The 8,869-nt window shown below is 45.8% G+C and overlaps 1 protein-coding gene across 1 annotated transcript in view; it reads left to right on the plus strand.

Moving 5' to 3' along the window:
• The window catches only part of LOC112076041 (PR domain zinc finger protein 10-like), a 13,061-nt gene that overhangs the window by 2,653 nt on the left and 1,539 nt on the right, over positions 1–8,869 (plus strand). The gene's annotated exons all lie outside the window — the stretch shown is intronic.

Raw genomic sequence — 8,869 nt, forward strand, 5'->3', positions numbered from 1 at the left:
AGGAGAACTATCTGTCAGTCTGTTCAGTATAAAAGGCCTGGTGAGGAGAACTATTGTAGTCTGATTCAGTATAACAGGCAAGGTGAAGAATATTGTCAGTCTGATTCAGTATACAGGCCTGGTGAGAGAACTATCTGTCGTCTGTTCAGTAATAACAGGCCCTGGTGAGGAGAACTATCTGTTGTCTGATTCAGTTAAAAGGCCCAGGCCTGGGTGAGGAGAACTATCGTCAGTCTGATTCAGTATAAAAGGCAGGCCTGGTGGGAAGAACTATAATCAGTCTGATTCAGTATAAACAGGCCCAGGCTGGGTGAGGGAGAACTATCGTCAGTCATGATTCAGTAATAAACAGGCTTGGTGAGGAGAACTATCATCAGTTGATTCAGTATAAACAGGCAGGCTGGTGTGGAGAACTTCGTGTCTGATTAGTATAAACGGCCAGGTTTGGTGAGGAGAATATCCATCAGTCTGATTCAGTATAGGCTGGTGAGGAGAACTATCTAGTCTGATTCATATAAAGGCTGGTTGAGGAGAACTATCTTCAGGTCTGATTCGTATAAGCCGCTGGTGAGGAAATATCATATCTGATTCAGTATAAACAAGGCAGGCTGGAGAGGGAGACTATCTTCAGTCTGATTCAGTATCAGCAGGAGGCTGGTGGAGGAGACTATCATCAGTCCTGAATTAGTATAAGCGGGCTGGTGTGGATACATATCGTTCAGTCAAAGAGGGTCATGTTGGTGTCAGTTCTGTAAGAATAGGAGGGAATGTGGAGGTTAGAGGATGAGTGGGGTCAGAGGGAGTGGGATTAATTGCCAGTGTTGACGAGTGGGAAGGTGTGCAGTAACAGTTGAGGAGAAGGCGAGATTGATGGCAAGCTTTCCAGTAGTTGTAAATTTGTCAGAGGGGTGCGAGGGGACGAGAGAGATGAGAGAGGAGCATCCTGGTAGTGTTTGGATAGGAGGGAGGATTACATGATGAGTTGAATGACAATGGCAGAGGTGAAAAGGGAATAGGTAAGGCTGGGTTACTTACTGGGAAGATGAGGTGTGTCTATGTTATGTTCGCCCATTGTGTGATGAGGTGCTGAATAAGGTATTGTGTAGTACACAGAGTGTTGGAGGAGGAGAAACTCAGCAGCTGGAAGGAGAAGGTAGTGGAAATCAAGCTACAAGACTAGAAGGGACAGTAGTGGGAAATCAACTACAGACAGATGGAAGGAGACAGTGTGGGCAATAATACAGACAGCTGGGAGGTGAAATACTACCAGCAGCTGGAGGAGAAGTAGTTGGGACTATCAACTCCAGACCAGGTGGAAGGAGCAGTAGAGGGAAATACTACGACAGCTGGAGGAGACAGTAGTGGGACAATCACTACAGACAGCTGGAAGGAGAAGTAGTGGGACATAACTACAGACAGTGGAAGGAGACAGTGTGGGACGCAATAACTACAGACGGCTGGAGGGTACGTTAGTGGGCCAATCAACTACCAGACAGCTGAGGAGAGTAGGGTGGGCAAACTACCAGAGCAGATGGAAGGAGAGTAGTGGACAATACTCAGAACCGATGGGAAGGAGACGTAGTGGGACAATAATACAGAAGATGGAGGAGAACAGTAGTGAACAATCAACTAGCCAGAGATGAGGAGACAGTAGTGGAACCAATCAATACAGACAGATGGAGGAGACAGTAGTGGAAATCGGATGGAGGAAAGGACCAACAGCCAACAAGCTATAAGATTATGGAACGTATGATTAGGAGAGGCAGACTTATTCTGCAGAGGCGGGGGTAGTATGCCATCAGAGTGGGTTCAGGAAGGGGAGAGGATATGGACGCAGTACTCTGCTTAGAAGCAGAGGTAGGAAGGGGAACTATGGACCCAGTGCTCTGCTTGAAGCAAGGAGAGGTCAGGAAGCGGGAACTATGGACCCATGTGTCTGCTTAGAGAGAGGTCAGGAAGGGGAACTATGGACACAGTTCTGCTTAGAAGCAGAGGTCAGGAAGGGGAACTATGGACCAGTACTCTGCTTAGAAGCAGAGGTCAGGAGGGGATATGGACCCAGTATCTGCTTAGGCAGAGGTAGGAAGAGGAATATGGACCAGTATCTGCTTAGAAGCAGAGGTAGGAAGGGGAACTATGGACCAGTACTCTGCTTAGAAAGAGAGGTGGAAGGGGAAACTATGACACCAGTGCCTCTGCTTAGAAGAGCAAGGTCAGGAAGGGAACTATGTGACCCAATCTCTTTAGAAGCAGATGGTCAGGAAGTAGGTGAACAAGGAGATTTTGGGCTTGTCTTTTTTTGATGTGAAGAAGCGTATGATGTGGATGGAGGGTTCTTAATCAAGTTATTTATAGGTGAAGGCAGGAAAACGTACAACTGGATAAAGATTTCCTGTTTGGAAGGGTCGTCTTATGAGGTGAGCTAAGGTAATATGGTTTCACCACAGGGGAGCGTTTAGTCTCTGTTTTTCTCAATCAGATCAATGGATCTTTTACTCTCAGGACGGCCGATATTGGAGGTGTGTTTGCAGATATGGCGGCTTATGGAGGGGAAGAAATTGCCTATAGTCAGGAACTAAAAAGCATTGACGAGTAAGAGTGTGGCCCATTGAATGTGGGATTCGGTTATCTGTGAAAAAACTCAATGGTTATTACCAGAGGAAGGTGCGAGGATGAGGTATGTTGAGCGGTTATATGCGGAAGAAACTTGAGAGCGTGGCGCATAGTTCCTTGGTGATTTGACCTAGACTGACTGGGAGAACACATTGAGAGAGTGGGGCCTTCAGGTTACCACGGGGTAGAGTTTGACCTAGACTGATGGGAGCACATAAGAGAGGGTGGGGGCTTCAGTTTCCACGGGTAACTTTGACCTAGACTGACTGGAGAACAATTGAGATGCTGGGGCTTCAGTTCACGGGGTAGAGTTTGACACTAGACTGACTGGGAAGAACACATTGAGAGGGTGGGGGCCTTCAGTTCCTTGGGTAGGTTTGACCCTAGACTGACCTGGCAGAACACATATGAGAGAGTGGGGGCTTCAGGTTCCACGGGGTAGGTTGACCAGACTGACCTGGGCAGAAACACTTAGGAGGGTGGGGCCTTCAGGTTCCACGGGTAAACTTTGGACCTAGACTGACCTGGGCAGAACACATTGAGATGCGGGGGCCTTCAGGTTCCACGGGGTAGAGTTGACATAGACTGACCTGGGCAGAACACATTGAGATGCTGGGGGCCTTCAGGTTTTGGGTAGAGTTTGACCTCAGACTGACGCTGGCAAAACACATGAAGAGTGGGGCTTATGGTTCAGGGGTCAGTTTGACCCTAGACTGCTCAGGAGAAACACATTGAGATGCTGGGCGTTCGCAGGTTCGTTGGGGTAGGTTTACCCTAGACTGTTACTGCAGAACACATTGACGAGGGTGGGGCCTTCAGATTTTTCCATGGGGTAGAGTTTGACACTAGACGACTGCAGAACACATTGAGAGGGTGGCAAAGTGTCAGAAGGTAAACTAAATGTTGATGCCTGTCGACGGAAGAGTGGAGGCTGGGCTTCCTCATTGAGGACCATGTATGTTGCATTAGCCTGTCTAGATATGAGTTAGCTATGGTGCAGGACTTATTGAATCGGGTATAGCGTATGGTCGGCAGCCCGGACCTCATCTGTAATAACTCAGGAGTATAGCGTATGTTCGGCAGCCCGGACCTCATCTTAATGCACGCAGTATAGCGATATGTTCGCAGCGCAGACCATCATTAATAACTACGCGCGTATAGCGTATGGTCGGCATCCTGACCTCATCTTGAATAGACTACGCAGTATAGCTATGATTGCAGCCGCTTGTATAACCAGCAGTCGATTCGGCAGCGTAGCATCTAATAGCTACGCAGTATAGCGTTGGTTCGTGCAGGCCGGATCATCTGTAATAGACTACGGCGTATAAGCGTATGTGTCGGCACGCCTACTCATGTAATAGACTACAGGCAGTTAGCGTATGGTCGGCAGCCCGTACTTCATCATGTATAGACACGCGAGTATAGCTAGGTCGCAGCCCGTACCCTATCGTAATAGAACGCAGTATAGCGTATGTCGGCAGCCGTACCTCATCTTAAAGACCACCGAGTATAGGATGGTTCGGCAGCCCGACCTCTCTGTAATAGCACCTACGCAGTATAGCGTAATGCGTTCGGCAGCCCGACCCTATCTGTAATGACAGCAGCTATAGCTGTTTCGCAGCGACACTGTCTGTAAAGACACGGCAGTATAGGTATGTCGCTGCCTCACAGTAGCAGTATAGCCGCTGGGAGCCTCATCTCTAAACCGTAAGCTATGCAGCTACTCTCTGACGCAAGTATACGTATGCTCGCGAGCCCGTACCTCTGTAATAGACCACGGCAGTTAGCGTATGGTTTCGCGTCCGACTCATCTGTAATAGACTACGGACAGTATAGCGTATTGGTCGGAGCCGGACCTCATCTGAATAGACAGGCAAGTATAGCGTATGGTTCGGAGCCGGACTCAATCTGTAATAGACTAGGCAGTATAGCGTATGGGTTCGGAGCTGGACTCATCGTAAAGACTACGCAGTATACGTATGGTTGGCAGCGCAAGACTCATCTGAATAACATCGCAGTATAAGCGTTGGTTCGCGAGCCCGACCTCATCTGTATAGAGTATGGCAGTTAATGCGTATCGGATTCGCAGCCAACATCATTGAGAACTAGATGTCATAAGGTAGGACTCAGAATATGTATGGGGCGATTTGGACGTGCCAGTGCGGGCAAGGTGGAGATAGAGATATGCCATTACAGATAGGACCAGAGTGGCAATATATTGGACAACCGACCTTTGAACATGAGCGAAGAACAGACACAACTTTGGTGTAGTGGTTAATAACAGAGAAGGAGATTGGACTGTAGAAAGGGAGTTTATCCAACGGTAGCCATTCGTGTAAATCCACATGGCTACCTCTGTTGGGAGAGACTACAGAAGATAGGAGGGTACTGATTCGGTTTATAACATTGATATGTGATTCGGATTGTTGTGGCCATCCATTTACACAGATGGTTCAAAAGATCCAAGGACAGGAAGTACTGGGTCAGTATTTGTAGTTCAGGAATGTGGGTAGAAGTCAGGAAACGTATAATAGATAATCTGGCCCTGCAGTGGGTGGAGGAAGTCAAGCCAGACAGAGTAGTTATTTGCTCCGATTCATGTGCAGTGTTGATGAGTCTCTCGTCCTTTAGTAGGTGACAAGATCTGTTTTATAAAGTGCTACAAACCCATGGCAAGATTAGACAGATGTGTTACAGATAAGATTGGCTTGAGTCCCAAAACGTTAAGCAATACATTTTCCTACGTGACATCGTTTTCGAAGTAGTTCAATTTAAATAAAGGTTAAATAAAATAAAAATATATATAATTTAGTCATAAAACCGCGAACATGACAACACTGCCCCGTCCCTTCCTCTGTAGGGTTTATCGGCGGAAGGCATCCAACGTCACTGTGCATTACCGCCACCTACCGCACTGGAGCGCCTCCGCCTCTCCTAGTTTAAAAATAGACAAACAGAAGTATAAAGAGGGGTTTACTGCAAATGCAAATAGCACCCTTCTCAAATAAACTACTGTAAGTGATTCATTTGATAAAAACGTAGGTTAATTTTTATTGGGTAACTTTGATCCGTTATATATATTTTTTTATTTGTTCGAAATTCATTGACCCTTGGTACGCATACATTTCATATAACTATTCGAGTGAACGTTGATTGAAATCCGCTACCCATCAATACCATATATCAAGGCATTTCACTGTACTTGTGGATGTGACATTWAATCTTGACACATATATCAAGTAATTGTTGAAGTAAAAGTTTACATAAAAGGTGTCGTGAAATATATATGTTASGTTTTAATTTTGTCACTCAATAATATTCCACCAATCGCCACACAGGCCTCAGCGAGTTGCTAGGAAGAATATGGTAATATATGCAACGCGGCCACCTCTGCAGCTACCATTCTGAGGTAAGAACAACTTCAACGTTTTCATTAAATATATCAAAAACCCGGGAGAATTTCTGCTTCATTCCAAAAGTTCAATTTCTAGATCACCTCCTTGTAAGTATCAATCAAAATCTCGCTACTAGGTAACACATTTATATCGATAGAAATATACAGATTTTCGTTTGGTCGCTTCAAATGTGGTTGTTGTTGTTTAGTCCCACCCAAAATGGAGCCTCTTCTTCCTTGTTCTCCGGCAGCTCCAGGCTCGGCTCAACTAGAAGGGGGGACGGGTGGGTCTAGCCCAAATATTTAGGGCCCCGATAAATTATAGACCATTTACCAAATACAGCACAGTATTACTAATGTTATGGATCCGATTTGTGATGTACATTTTCAAGGTCGGCCATACATTAGCGTTAAATGTGATATTGCGGGGGCCGCGGCGCAGTAAATGCCCGGGTTTCTGCAGCGCTGATTTTTGTGGTATGGTCCGGTTGGAACCGACAACCAGAGGGGTCAGAGCAGGGGGGAAATACACAGAATYTACACGATACGGGCGATATGTGTTTAAACTAGAAAAATAACACAATTTCACACATTGCGCGTTATCGTTGCATAATGGTCTAGTTTTGACTCCATTTTCATTGCGCGCTCACCGGTGCGCTTTCGGCGGCGTTTCTGTCCTACCCCCGTAGAGTGGTTAGTTTGACTGCTCGTTGCGATAAAACCCGGCATGCTGGTTTATTTGGGTAATTTTTTTGCCCTGTCAATGGAATGGTAGCTAGCAAGCTAACCATCCCAAATAATAATGTCACTATATTACCCTCTTGATAGTTAGCAACAAAAGCTAAGCTAGCTAATATACGTTGACCCATTTGTAGAAGGACGCAGTCAACACGCACCAGCTGAAATACAAACCCCCTTCCTCTCGCCAGACTATTCCACGTATAATGGTCAGGTGCTATGATTATGCAATCAATGCCTGTTCATAAATGTAACAGAAAGATACTTGTGTTGCTCTGATGGCATTTCTGAAAGGGAGAACAACCTATACATACGTTTGTAACCACAGTAATATAGTTACTGTAGCTAATCAACAAACAGCATACCAGACGGTTATAAACAATTTATTTGCATCCATGCATTTTGCACTATAATGTGCTTTGTAAAAAAAAATATTACCATCTCATTTCCACATTTAGAAATGGTCAATTTGTAAAAACAAAGAAAATCCTCACCTGGTTTGTCTAAGGTCTCTAGTAAGGAAACTCTCCTCACCTGGTTGTCCAGGTCTCAGTAAGGAACTCCTCACCTGGTTGTCTAGGTCTCAGTAAGGAACTCCCCTCCCTGGTTGTCTAGGTCTCAGTAAGGAACTCCCCTCACCTGGTTTGTCTAGGTCTCAGTAAGGAACTCCCCTCACCTGGTTGTCTAGGTCTCAGTAAGGAACTCTCTCACTGGTTGTCTAGGTCTCAGTAAGGAACTCCTCCTCACCTGGTTGTCTAGGTCTCAGTAAGGAACTCTCCTCACCTTGGTTGTCTAAGGGTCTCAGTAAGGAACTCTCCTCACCTGGTTGTCTAGGTCTCAGTAAGGAACTCTCCTCACCTGGTTGTCTAGGTCTCAGTAAGGACTCCCGCTCAGCTGCTTGTCTTAATTGAAAGAAATACCTTCAGACACTCTGCCATCTGTGGAATGAGTTTGACACCCCTTCTGTACTCACTCATTCTTACAAGTAGGGTGGAGTTGCCCCTGATCTGTGTTAGTTTTGCATTTTCCCTCACTAATGGTTAAAGGATACTGCTGGATTTTAGCAATAAGGTCCTTTTTTTTATCTACTTACCCAGAGTCAGATGAACTGACGGACACCATTTTTATTGTCTCTGTGTCCAGTAAGATGGAAGTTGGAGGTAGTTTTGTGAGAACAAATTTTAACTAGCGTTAGCACAATGAATGGAAGTCTATGGGTATCTGCTAGCGTGTACTAGCGCTAGTTCGCAACTTCCTTCAAACTGCAGAGACATAAAAATGGAGTTCATCTGACTCTGGGTCAGTAGATAAGGACCTCATCTGACTCTGGGTCAGTAGATAAAGGGCGCCTCATCTGACTCTGGGTCAGTAAGTAAAGGGCCTCATCTGACTCTGGGTCAGTAGTAAAGGGCCTCATCTGACTCTGGGTCAGTAGATAAAGGGCTCATCTGACTCTGGGTCAGTAGATAAAGGGTTCATCTGACTCTGGGTCAGTAGATAAAGGCCCATCTGACTCTGGGTCAGTAGATAAAGGGCCTCATCTGACTCTGGGTCAGTAGATAAAGGGCCTCATCTGACTCTGGGTCAGTAGATAAAGGGCCTCATCTGACTCTGGGTCAGTAAGATAAAGGGCCTCATCTGACTCTGATCAGTAGATAAAGGGCCCATCTGACTCTGGGTCAGTAGATAAAGGGCCCCATCTGACTCTGGGTCAGTAGATAAAGGGCCTCATCTGACTCTGGGTCAGTAGATAAAGGGCTCTGCCAAAATCCCAAAGTATCCTTTAAGGTTAGGTTGGGGCAGCAGAAGCTGATCCTAGACCTGTAATCTAGGTGTAACTTCACCCTGAAGCTCAGGTCTATCTTGCAATGTTAAGCGGATCCATTTAGTCTAATTCAGGATCTTCATCAAAACTCATTGAAACAACGGGACATTTAAAAAATCATGAATAAGCCTAGTTCACGATTACATTTCTAAAGTGTTCTCTCTGTCTCTCTCTCTTTCTTCTCTCTCTCGCTCTCTGTCTCTCTGTCTGTCTGTCTCTCTGTCTGTCTCTCTGTCTCTCTGTCTGTCTCTCTGTCTGTCTCTCTGTCTCGGATCTCTCTCTCGTGTGTAGTGCAGGTG

Source organism: Salvelinus sp. IW2-2015, unplaced genomic scaffold (assembly GCF_002910315.2).
Source record: "Salvelinus sp. IW2-2015 unplaced genomic scaffold, ASM291031v2 Un_scaffold3531, whole genome shotgun sequence".
NCBI classification, from domain to species: Eukaryota; Metazoa; Chordata; class Actinopteri; order Salmoniformes; family Salmonidae; genus Salvelinus; species Salvelinus sp. IW2-2015.